Here is a 14,379-nt window from a genome sequence, read left to right on the forward strand (position 1 = left end):
GTCCTTCAAAGATAACCTGGTCATGCTGCCAGCAGCATGACCACACTCAATCCGAATTTGGCTTTGATTCAAACACTTCTAACACACTTAACCAGCAGCATGACCACACTCAATCCGAATTTGGCTTTGATTCAAACACTTCTAACACACTTAATTAGGTTACAAATGACCATTTCTCACTTCACATTAGGTCAAAGACACCATTTACAAGTTTCTCACATTTTGGTCTCTAACCCTAAGTGTCCCAAAACCCTAACTTACTAACTTGTTACATTTAACCATATTTAAGCATACCAATCTCATTAGCACATCCATATAAACTTGCCTACCATTTAATTTCAATCAAAACTCAAACACATGCATAGTAACCCAAGCTGGCCGAAATTCAGTTTAGTCCCTCAACAAATTTTTCTTTTCATTTTAAGTTTATTTCTATGTTCTTGATGCTATACATACACTAATTAAACTAAAAATTTGAAGTTTGCATTACTAACCTTAGGTGAAGTCTTTGATCTTCACTTCCTCTCAATTTTCTTTAATTCTTCTCCTTCTAATCTTCCTTCCGAGATTTGCTTATAATTTTTCTTCAAGAAAATTAAAGGATTTATGGTGGAATTAATGTTTAGAAAGCTTAAAAATAAGCTTTCATGGAGGAAAATTTTGAGAGAGAACTTGGGAGAGAGAGAGGCGGCAACAAGGGAAGAAGATGACCAAATGAATTTTTTTTTCTTTTCTTTTCTTTTATGTCTTTTGTCTTATGGAAGACCAAAAAAAATCAATTTAATCAAATTATTAATTATGGGATTTATGGCATCATGCATGATGTCATGCATGATGTCATCTCCCTACACCTTTTTTATTTTCTCTTTTTTTTTTCCTATTAGTTCTTTAATTTAATTCTAGATTCCGAAATTTTCTTTTCACTGATTTTATTTGACAGTTAGGTCAGGAGTTAGCTCTAGGGATCAATTGACCAAATTGTCCCTCGCCGATTTAACCTGGTTTGCAAATAATTCAATATTTCTTCCGGCTCCCTGACCTAATTATTTGATTGGCTTAACAGTTCTTTTTCATGATTTTCTCTTTTCCACTGTGTTCGTAATGGTCCTAAGGACCGCAACGTCACATTTTACGGTTCGAAATTTGAGTTTAAAATGACTTCACAGTCCTTCCCAAGAAGGTCACCCATCGCTGTGACTCTAGGCTCATTTAACTTCTTATGTTCTGTTTTTCTTATTTATACTTAACTAATTGACAATTACTAATTATTTGTGTTTAAGGCTTATCTAGTTGTCTTAAGTGTGGTTCTAATCCCCTTAATTGTCCAGACCGATACCGGTCACCGGAACAGTGAAATATACCAGGCTATACAAATAGGGGTGTTACAATACTGATTGAATTGATAGCTCAAGATAGTCTCATGATAATGATCCTATGGTTTTAACAATCCTCTCTACTGAACAAAGAAACTACTCAGTCATGGTAATAAAAGAAAACACAATCAAAATAATAAAAACAAAGAAGAATGTGCTGCCCTTTATGAATGGAATTCAAACAACTTGAATTTGATATCGATGATGATGCCACACACTCCAAAGGGATGTAGAAGTGCTCAACAAGCCAAAGAAGAAGAAGAAGAAATTACACTAGTAGCTAGATTAAGTAATCGACACCTTTGAATGCATAAAGAGGAAATTTGGCCACTATGAGTAGAAAGGAATTTATTAGCTCTAGATCTATATTTTGGACCCTTTTTATAGAGAAAAATAGGTTAACTAAGACTCTGGATCTAATTTGAATGTCCTAGATCAAGCCAAAGAGGAAATTTGGCCACTACGAGTAAAAGGGAATTTATGAGCTCTAAATCTGTATTTTGGACCCTTTTATAAAGAAAAATAAGTTAACTAAGACTCCAGATCTAATTTGAAAGTATTAGTTGCATTCTGACTTAATTCTCTCTCTCAAGAATCATACTTAAAGCAGGAAAATAAGTTTAAAAAAAAAAAAAACTCTTCTTATATAGATCTACCACTTGCATGACCTAGGGACCCATACACCTTTATTTTATTTATTTTGGGTCTTAAATAAAATAATTAAATCCATTAATTAAGGCTCCAACTTCTTGTCTCACATAACTCAATATAAAGAGTCCAAACACACTCAACATGTGACCCTTAATGTAATCTAGCCCAATTGCTCTTATTTTTCGTATATCACCTCAAAATATATCAAATAAGGTCTCTCTAAGCCCATAAGATTAGATTAATACTCTAACTAGTGGATCACATATAAGCTCCATTAAGATTGTCCAAAGAAGTTCAACATTAGTTGATATCCAAATCTGTTCATTTTTACCATTAGCCTACAAATACTATGAATAAGACATCTCTAAGCCCATTTTGTGATTGACTAAGTCCTCATCAAAATTGCACCTTCATATACTTTAAAATGCTTGATGTGTGCTTTGCTTCTTTTTGTACTCAATTCACCTCTTTATGTTTCATAAGCTCTTCCATGCTCTTGTAAACAATATTCAAGTTTTATATTTTATCCTAAGCAATTTTGGTAGTAGAACTTGCCTAGATAGGCTTATTACAGTTTAGTCCCTCTTTTCTTATTCTCTCTCCAAATAGCCCACTTCCCTTGAGTCTTATTGCTTTCAAGACTTTATGGACTTCCCTCTCCATGTATGAATTTTGATTACCCTAGGTAATGCGATTATAGGTACACTAAACTATAAGGAAATTCTCTAAGGAGTAATTCAAGTGAAGATCCTCAAACTTGGCATGTCAAAAGAGTTCAAATGCCTCAAATTAGTGCAAATGTGCATGGGTAGAGCTAGTGGTGTTCAATGCTAGCAATTTCTCCAACAAATGCTAATAAAGTCCCAAAATAATTCCATTTGCTAAAGGGGGCAAAACATCTCACAACTAGCCATGAAAATCTTACCACCAACCATGAGTTAGGGCTAAAACATCTTCTATTGCAAAGGGGACAAATCTAGTGGAGCAGATCCAGTGGGACAACCTTCATGATTTTTCATCCGTAACTCATTAGTTTGCTAGACTGCAAATAAGCGTGAGATAAATTCTAATTTTTTAAATAATAAATTCTAATTTTTTAAATCTTTTTTTATAATATTGCTACTACAAGAGCACATTTGAAGTATGAAAGGTTTTTTCTAGTATGTCCTTATTTGTAATATTTTCCCCACATACTTTTAATTAAGAACTAATTTTAAAAATAGCAAAACTACACTCATGGTTTTAAAATCTTGCAACAATGGATGTATCTAATCATAATGAGTTTTAGGTTCTATTATCATTTTGCAGTGGTCATATCAGCCTTTTAAATTATTCCACAATTCAAGTGAGTCTTTTACTGTTATATATTTTGCTTTTAATCCTTCATGTAGATAATGAGAAGAAAAATAATTGTTTTGGAGTTTTCTTGGGTAGATGCTTCTCTTTTTACTAGAATTATGTTCCCAAGATCCTTAACATCAACGTGAATTTCAACATCAAGCACCCATGATAAATAATTTTTCCCCATTATGTCAAGAGTCCAAACTCAAATTTGATAAGATTTGACATAATGCAAGTTAATATAAAACAATGATACTGATTAAAATAAATTCTAGATAACTTTACATATTTAATAAAATATAAAAAAATAAATTATTGGAATTTTTAAATAATTACCAATATATTACAAATATTAAAGAAGTTAATTTTATTATGAATTTAAACTTTTTTTAGAAATGTATACAACTAAAATAAAGCAAATAATAAAATAACTATTATTTATACAATTATTCATGATTTATATATGAACTTAACTAGAATAATTACTATAATATTATAAACAAATACATAAATTATAATTCTTCATAAAATATTGAATAACTATCAAAGTAATCTATAACAATTTGCCGATTAACTGGTTAATATTAATTATTATGCATGAATACATTAGCATATATTAAAGAAACAAAATTACACCAACTAGGAACTTTACCTATAAGGTCGGGGGTTTGAATCCTAAAGTTGTCATTGTTGGGAGGGTTTTACATAAATACAACTCTCGGCCCGAGCACAAGAAAACACGTGTTTAAAATAAAAGAAGAAACAATTGCTAATAAATTCTTGTTAAGAAACATAGATATTTGAATGCACACAAAATATCATAAAAAAATATATATATATAGGAAATTTAGTTAGAATATAATAGTATATAAAGGATTACCTCAAAATAAATGAGAAAAGAAATTGTTGGTGCCATAATTTAATTTTAATTAAATTTGGGCCAAGGTTAATTTAATTAATTTTTAGTAGTTATTTCTATTTTATTAATTAAATTGGATAGCCTAAATTAATTAGAAGTAAGGTGGTATAGATACTTGTGTTAGTTTTTGGGAGTAGGAAGTTAAAAAGTAACAAAACAAAAAAAAAGGAGATGTGGAGTAACTACTATTAGGGCTAGCGACAGTTTAAGAACCGCCGGTTATGGTTCCTAAACCACTGGTTTAGGTTTGAAAAAATCATGAACTTGAATCAAAACACTAAGGGATAGTTTGGGAGGCGATTTCTGATCATTGATTCTGATTTGAACCCCCATTTGAAACGATTTGATGGGTGATTTGGGGCGGTTTGATAAAAAAAATGAGAGGAAAAATTAATATAAGGAATCTTTCAAATAAAATAAAATAAGAAAAGAAAAAAAATGGCATTATTTGTGTTTTTAATAAAAAAAATAGTAAGAAATGTGTAGGACTTAATTCAAAAAATTATAGAAATGAAATGAGATAAAATTAATTTTAGTTTAAAATAGAAGCAAGAAAATTAATTTTGTAAATATTAAGTGGTCTACATATCCTCTTAAGATTTAGAGGAATTAAAGCCCAGTAGTTCTCTTACCTTTTATTTAGATTTAGATAACCCCCCTTACCTTAATCACTTCCACAATTGCTTAATCCCATTATTCTTCCATTGGTTCCTATATCATATAAATCTTCATTTCCTTCACACATGATTTCTTATTGCCTTAAGGTCGCCTTAGTCCAATCATCCAAATATGTTTGAGCTTGTAAGGATTTAGGGAGCATACTAGATTGCGTCTTATCTAGTATATTACCCCCTACACTAATAGCTTGTTCAACTACACCTGTGGAGACCGATACTGCTAAATTTTGTTTAGTAATTAGTGCAAGTACTGGAAATTCTTTACTTGTACTAATATTTCTGTTTTGCTATTTTGCAATCACCGCAAGCGCACGTATTGCTAATAAGTAATAAAGTGATAAGTAGAGTATCGTTCCCACGAGGAATTTTGTTTAGCAAGTACCAATCTACATAGAAATCTTAACTGTCTAGGCTATCGAATACTTAGGGAATGAAGTTTCTTGACTTTAAACACTAAAATGGTAAACTTAAAACGAAATGATTTATTTGAAGCAATTCTGGAATTAAGATTTCACACTTGAATCTTACTAGGGATGTTATCTCGTTTATTTACTGAATTGAGGATTGTTTTCCTTGATGGAAATCAGTCCTAAGCTATCCTAAATCCTCTCTCAAGGCATCTAGGGTGTATTCTAATTAACTCGAACCCTACTTTCGTGGTGATCAAATTAATTATTATCCTTTAAGACTTTTGACCAATTTTTAGGTTCCACAAAGGTATCAGCCTATGTCTAGGTCAGAATTCCTAGGTTCAAGATCTTGATTTTCTAATGTTAATCTTCACCTTTCAGTCCTTCAATTAACATCTACAATCATAACTAAGTGGGTACCAACACATAGCATGCATTAAGATCGCAAGAAATTAAATCAAGAAACGAATCTCAAATCCAATAAATAAAACTCAGTGTTTATCCATAATAATAATTACAAGAGCTACTCTCCCAAATCTAGAATAAGAAAACTACTTACTCATGGTGAGTTCAGCAAATGTCATGATAAAAAGTAAAAACAATAAAAAGAGAGTTATGCAGAAGAAATAAAATAATAAAAATCTATCTAAGGAGATGAAACGAAGGAACTGAAAAGAGTTTGCAGCTTTGATCATGTGGAGCTTCAGCTGAAAAACTTCTTTTGGTATTGATATAGAGCCCGACAACAGCAACCTTCAGCAGCAGTCCCGATGACAGTGACCGACTTCCCTTCCTGATGTTTTCTTTTCTATTTACATTGGTTGCTCTAGGGTTAGGTCATTTTGAGTCCAAAAGGCTTTAGGAGTCTCATTCGAATAAGAAAACAGGAGGGGAATTCGAGTTACAAAACTAGCTGTAGCATAGTACACAGCTCGTGTGACACTACACGGGTCCCGCAAAGTAGGGTCGTGTAACTTGCTGGAGGAGAATCGCGTGATCTTGTTTTGGCACAGAAAGTTACATGGGTCTGTGCCAACTACACAGGCCTGATTACACGGGCCGTGTACTGTTGTTCCCATAAGTTTCTTCAAACTTGCGCTTAGCAGAGACTTACACGGGTCCCTGCAGATTACACGAGTCTACTTACACGACCCGTGTACTTGTGTTTCTCTCGATTTTTTTGGCTTTCTTCTGGCAAAGAGTTACACAGATCTGGGGCTTGGTTTACATGACCTTTGTACTTTGTATCAGCAGCAATTCTTTGTCTTTTCACCTCTCCAAGCTTTCCTTTGCACTCCCATTCTTTGGGACTTCACCCAAACACTTGAAATAATGCAGAAAACATGGAATTAAGGGCTTTACAATAGAAATTATGAAAACTAATGAAATTAACTATTATACATGAAAATACTTGCCTAAATGCTATGAAATAGAATGTAAATGTGCTTAAAAACATCTCTACAATTCAAGTGTATCAAATACCCCTAAACTCAAACTTTTGCTTGTTCTCAAGCAAAACAAAACTCTATTTTAAAGCACATTTCAGGGGATACTTAGGAATACAACCATCAATTTAATAAGCATAGAATTGAACTCCTCCAATGTCACACCTTACCCCTCTGTAAGGCATCACATGATCCCATAGAATACCTAATGAACTACCGCACTTCACCTACCGATAACTCATTAAGTACCCTACAAGGGATTTTAAAACAATTTTCTTATCTTTGACAAGTGGTGAGCATTTCAAATAAGTATTTAAAACATTTAGTTGAAATTAAAACTAATTAATATTTTTGGCCATTTTGGTTCTCATAAATTTTATAAAAATTTTGTGAGTTTCCTCGGTATTTTGAGAAAACCGTTCTTGAATACTGTAAAAGCACTTCTAAAAGTTTTTCTCAACCACTACTTCAATTTCAAACTCAATCTCAATCAATTTCTCAAATTCACAAGTTCAAAAATTCTCAAAATACTGTCCATCAATATCATTTATTCATATTCCATTCAAGATAAACAATTTATATATTCATCATACTAAAATTTACATTCAGGAAGTCCAAACTAAAATTTATTACAACTTTTATACAAACTTTGTACAAGCTGCTCAAGACCCATGTACATGTCCATACATTTATGTGCAATATATACATCAAAAGAAATATTTACAGTTAGGGTATAAATTATACCCGAAAACTTTAGGCTGGTAGCTTCTCACACCTCAAGACTCGATCTGCTGCTCCTCTAATCTCTGTATCTGCGGCAATAAAGCTATCAGAGTACTAGGACTCGATGGTGCACAATATACTAAAATAATCTTTATGCAAAACTTAAAGCACATTCATTCAAAAATTTGACTAAACATGAAAATTAAATACAATCATGCATTGTAAGATTTTACATGTAAACCAAGTTTATTTCAAAGTATCAAAACACATTTCATAAAACCCACAGTTAAATCATGCCATTCGAAACAAATAGAATCTCAATAGCCAGAGGCTAAAGAGAAATCACATCACAAGGCTAGCTAGCTCAAATATATGGATATCCATTCACATCCTCTTCTACTGGCACACCTCAACACTTCTCCAGAGAAGGAATCAAAATTCGAAACTAATTACCCCCACTAGTCGTGCTAGTGAGGTGTTCAAATATGTGGTCATGAAACTGTGATTTCAAAACTTATCTTAACAATTTGCTAAACATTTTCTTTTCAAATATACATAATAACTTTCAACAATTTAAATCAAACATCATAAGAATGCCATAATCCAATATTTCACATTATTCAAAACATTATGCAAAGATGATTATAAAAGTATATGTTGTGCACAAACCTCAAACGAGTCGTCCTTTAGCCTCGACTCGGTTCCTCGGGTTCCTTCCCGATATTCTTTTCAACTGAAACACACAATTTTACAATGTTTCAGTACTAGAACTTAAAATAAATCCAAAATAAACTTAACTTCACATTTAGCTAGCTCTAACGTGTTAAATTCGACGTTCTCGAAATTTTGTGTTTGGGTTACTATTCACTGCACTATTCAAGTCAAATTATTGACTTTCTAAGGCTTAATGGGTATGGGAACTCCAACTTCACCCACATACCACATTTTGGTCACCAAACTTGTTGGTTTTGGTCATTTGTTTAAAGCTTAGGTCATTTTGGCAAAATTGCCAATTTTCGGTTTGGTTTTCGAAGTTGCACTATTCCATTGGTCGATCTACTGTTGGAATTTGACAAAACTTCCTTCATAGAAAATGTTCCTTATTGTCTTAAGTGTATTCTCATTTTTGGATCACCTCAATCGGAGTTTTGTAGCTCAAGTTATGGCCAAAATAAGTTTCTGTTCACGTGCCTTCGCTCATACTGCAATTTAGGTGCTGGCAGATTTTTGGTCCAATTTTGGTCAATTGTTTGATCAAGTTAAGTTCATAATTCGGTCTCACTTTCTTCATATGAAATGTTGTACTATGTCTTAGGTTTCCATCGATTCAAGAATCGCCTAAATCCGAGTTTTCTGGAGAGAGTTATAGCCCTCCAAACATTGCTGCTCAATGAAAATTCTGCAGAATTTCAGTACAGTAATTTTAAATTTGCTCAATGATTTGAATGAGTTAATGGCCTAATTTGGGTTGGTGTTCTTCATGAAAGTTTTAGGTCTATATCATATCTAATTGCTGGCAAAATTTCAGGTCAATTTGACCTACCTAGCTCGAGTTATGACCAAATGAACAGTTACTGTTCATTTGGTCAGTTTTATCTTGATGGCAGCCTGCAATCAACTCACTTTGGTCAATTGTTTCACCAAGTTTTGGTCAGTTTTTGGCCATGGTTCCTTAATGAAAATTGTGCTCTTTTATGTCTATTTTCATCTCCAATTGGTGGCATATCAATTGGGCTTGTAAAATTTGAGTTTTGGTCCTTCAAAGTGGGTTTGGTCATGCTGATTAACCTACGAATTTGATTTTTATTCCAACAATTCCCACACAACTTATTTGGTCATAATTGACCATTATTTCATTTCACAATAGGTTAAACATGCTATTTATGCATTTCTCCAAAATTTTGCCTCAAAACCCTAACATTCAAACCCTAGCTCTTCCCTCTCATGCATTAAATCACAACTAGTGCACTTAACCTTAACCATTCACTAATCAAAGCTTTTAAACTTATTCTAATGCATCAAATTCATGTAAATCATACTCCTCTCAAGCTGCCCAAATTTCAGTTTGGTCCTTCTCCCATGTTTTTATTTCATTTCATAACTTCTAAGCTCACTTCCAACCCTCACATATGCATTTGAATGGATAAATGAAGGGTTTAACATACTAACCTTGTGTGCAGAATTTTCTTCTCCCTTTTCTTCAAATTTTTCTTCTTTCTTTTCCTTGAATCTTCTTTCCTAGTTGCCCAAACAAAGTCTAGTTATGGTAGGACAATTTTCTATGGTTGGATTTTGGTTCTTCAAGCTAAAAAATGAGCTTTAATGGTGGTTTAAGTGGTTTAAGTGTGGTTGTGGGTGTGGTATAGTTTTAGTTACGTTTTTGCATAATAAGAAGACTTGTGTTTTATTTTTTTTTTCTTTTCTTTTTCTTTTTATAAATTTTGGCTTATGGAAGACCATAAAAATCTAATTTAATAATTCAATTAATTAATTTTTTTATGGCATCATGCATGAGGTCATGCATGATGTCATCACCTTTTTCATTTTCCTCTCTCTTTTTTTTTTATATTTTTCTATTAGTTCTTTAATTTAATTATCGATTCAAATTTTCTTTTCTCCGATTTTATTTGTGATTAGGTCGAGTCGCTCTCGGTCAATTGACCAAATTGCCTCGCAGGTTCATCCCGGTTTGCAAATAATCCAATATTTCTTAGGCTCCACGACCTAATTATTTGGTAGCTTAACAGTTCTTTTACATGATTTTCTCTTTTCCACTGTGTCCATAAGGGTCCTAAGGACCGCAGCGACACTTTTTACGGTTCGAAATTTGAGTTTAAAACGACTTCGATGCGTTCAGGAGGTCACTCATCATTTGTGACTCTTAGCTCGTTTAACCTCTTATGTTCTGTTTTTCTTATTTGTAGTTAACTAATTAAACATTACTAATTATTTATGTTTATGGCTTCTCAAGTTGTCTTAGGTGTGGCCCTAATCCCAATAATTGTCCGACCGACACCGGTCCACCGATGAAATCTACCGGAGCTATGCAACGGGGTGTTACAATTCTCCCCCTTAAATAAATTTCGTCTCGAAATTTTTACACAGTATCAATCTCTGAGCAGTGTGGGTGTTGTCTTCTCATTTCCTCCTATCGTTCCCTAGTATCTTCTTGGACCGAATTATGGTTACACATCACTTTTACCAAAGGTATCTGCTTATTCCGTATCTGATTCACCTCATAAGCAAGAATATTTATGGGTTCTTGTTCATATGTGAGGTCTGGATTCTCTTCTATTTCTTCTCTTGGTAGTACATGAGATGGGTCGATCGATATCTCCTCAACATAGACACATGGAAGACATTATGTATCTTCTCCAACTCGAGGTAGTGCCAAACGATATGCCAAAGGACCCACTCTTTCCGTAACCTCATATGGCCCGATAAAGCGAGGACTCGGTTCCCCTTTCTGCGAATCTCATAATCCTCTTCCAAGGAGAAACCTTGAGGAAAACTTTCTCACCCATCGCATACTCAATATCCCTTCTCTTCAAATCAATGTAGGACTTCCGACGATCGATGCGACTTTAAGTCGATCTTTGATCACCGGATTTTCTCCTCGGTTCTTTGAACAATTTGGTCCAATCATCTTTCTTTCACCCACGTCATCCCAACACAACGGGGTTCTACATTTTACGCCATACAAAGCTTCATATGGAGGCATCCCAATGCTTGATTGATAGCTGTTGTTATAAGCAAACTCAATCAAAGGCAAGTGTGTATCCCAACTACCCTCAAACTCAATCACACAAGCCCGAAGCATGTCCTCCAAGATCTGAATTACCCTCTCGGGTGGCCATGCATGCGTGGGTGGAATGCGATCTTGAAGTTCAATCTAGTTCCTAGGGCTCTCTGAAGACTACCCAGAATCTAGAAGTGAACCTAGGATCTGCATGCGACACGATGAATCGCACTCCATGCAATCTCACAATCTCATCGATGTATAACTTGGCCAATCTGTCCAAATTGTAGTCCATCCAAACTGGCAGAAAATGAGTAGATTTAGTCAGTCTGTCAACAATGACCCAAACTGCATCATGACTCTTTTGTGTCCTCGGAAGTCCCATCACAAAATCCATCGTTATTCTCTCACATTTCCACTCTGCATGGTAGTGGATGTAACAACCAGTGGTACTTGATGCTCTGCCTTCACTTTGGCGACAAGTTAGGCATTTGGATACAAACTCGCCACATCTCTCTTCATACCCATCCACCAAGAATGCTCCTTTAGCCCTCTATACATTTTTGTACCACCGTGGTGCATGGCAAAGGAGACTCATGTGCTTCCTTTAAAATGATCCTCCTCAATTCAAGATCATTAGGAACACACATTACGCCAGTGTAGCAATAGACCATCATCTCTGAGTGAGAATTACGGTTTCTTGCCTGTGCTTCTTCCATCGACTTCGATACTTCGATCATTACGCGACCATTCTAATCGATCAATCAACACTGGCTGTACATGCCATGCAACTGCTGTCAGCCCCTCATCATTAATCTCTAAGCTGGCATGCAATGATCTTAACTCATGTACCAAAGACAAAGGAGTAACCCGTAGACTTGCCATAGTCTTGCGACTTAAGGCATCGACCACAACATTAGCTTTCCACTGGTGATAGTCTATCGACAATCATAGTCTTTTATCAACTCTAACCATCTCCTCTGTCTCAAATTCAGCTCTTTACGGGTGCCCAAATACTTCAAACTCTTATGATGCGTGTAGATGTAACATTTCTCCCCATACAAATAATGTCTCCGGATCTTAAGAGCAAACACAATGGTCGAAGCTCCAAATCATGTGTCGGATAATTCCTCTCATGCGGTTTTAGTGGCGTGATGCATAGGCAATGACATTTCGATCTTGCATCAACACACAACCTAACCCGTTGTGAAGCATCGTAGAATCGTATATTCTTTACCCGGTGTGGGTAAAGTTAGGGCTGAGCTTGAGTCAAACATCTCTTCAATTCATCAAAACTCTGCGCATTTATCCGTCCACCGAAATTTTACATCTTTTCTAAGCGGCTTGGTCAATGGAGATGCCAACATGGAGAATCCTTCACAAATCTACGGTAGTATCGGCTAAACCAGAAAACTACGAATCTGTGACATTTAGGTGGCCTCCAATTAGGCGACTTCAATCTTACTTGGATCTACCTTAATGCCCTCTTACGATACTACATGCCCCAAAAAGATATTTCTTTCACCAAAATTCACACTTGACAATTTGGCATATAAATGTTTCTCCCTCAAAGTCTGCAGTACAATCCCAGATGTCTATCATGCTCTTACGCATTCCTCGAATATACCAATATATCATCTATGAATACCACCACAAGCGGTCGAGGTATGGTGCGAAAATAGTGTTCATCGGATCCATAAAAGCGTGGAGCATTAGTTAACCGAATGGCATGACCAAGAACTCATAATGGCCATAGCGGGTTACGAAGCGATTTAGAAATACTTTGCTCTTGTACTTTCGGTGATAATAACTGATCTCGTGTCAATTTTGGAGAACATACCGCACCCCTCAACCGATCAAACAAGTCATCAATGCGGGTAATGGATATCTATTCTTTATTGTCACCTTATTCAACTGCCGATAATCAATACACAAGCGGAGAGTGCCATCTTTCTTCTTTACAAACAACACCGGCGCTCCCAAGGTGACACACTAGGGCGGATAAAGCCCTTGTCAAGCAATTCTTGCAATCGCACTTTCAACTCTTTCAGTGCGGTGCCATTCTATATGGCGTTATAGAGATTGGATCCACACCGGGCATAACATCAATTTCAAAGCGCACCTCTCTTTACGGAGGTAATCACGGCAATTCATCAGAAACACATCAGGAAAGTCACATACCGTAAGGGATGTCCCTTAGTCTTTGGACTCCCCACTTGGGTGTCTATCACATGTGCCAAGTATGCTTCACACCCCTTTACGATCATTCTTACGGCTAGTGCGGCCGAAATGATGTTTGATGGCGATAAATGGCTCTCCCGTGTATGACCACATCACCGCATGCAGAGGAGACCAAAAGTGATCTTGATCTCTGATCAATCATAGCATGATGCAGCTAACCAATCCATGCCCAAGATGATATCATACTCTCTAAAGGGCATTTCAATCAAGTTTGACAGAAAACATGTCCTTGGATCACCAAAGGGCGATCTCTATAGATTCTGTTGACCCGGACCTCTTGTCCTAACGGACTAGTTACTAGCACTTCAAAACCCATTTGCACACATGGAACAGCAAGTGAACTGACTATGTTAGCACTAACATATGAATGGGTTGAACCCGGATCAAACAACACAAATACATCTTGACCAGAGATAGAGAATGTACCAGCTACCACATCAGAAGTTTCAGCCTCTTCTCGCTGTTTCATTGCGTAGATTCTGGTTGAAGCACTTCCTTGTCTGGCCCGACCAATTGTGCCCATTGCTGAGCGGTGCCTCTACCTCTGCCTCTTCCTCTGCCAGCGTGAACCTCTAGGAGCAGGACTCTGAATAGATCCCTCGGCAGTAGTAGGAGCTGGACCATATCTCGGAGCACTAGTACAATCTTTAGCTATATGGCCCTTGCCTCCACAGTTAAAGCAGGCTCCAGTGGCCCAATAACATTCCCCCCCATGAATCTTGCCACAAGTCTCACAGGGGCGGGCAGAATGTGAACCCACAGCTGGCGACTGGACCTAGGGGGTCTCTGACCAGAAAATCTGCCTCTGCCAAATCTGCCACCTCGACCCCTGCTGGGTCCACTAAACTTCTTTTTCTTTC

This window comes from Hevea brasiliensis, chromosome 18 (assembly GCF_030052815.1).
Source record: "Hevea brasiliensis isolate MT/VB/25A 57/8 chromosome 18, ASM3005281v1, whole genome shotgun sequence".
In the NCBI taxonomy this organism is placed as follows: Eukaryota; Viridiplantae; Streptophyta; class Magnoliopsida; order Malpighiales; family Euphorbiaceae; genus Hevea; species Hevea brasiliensis.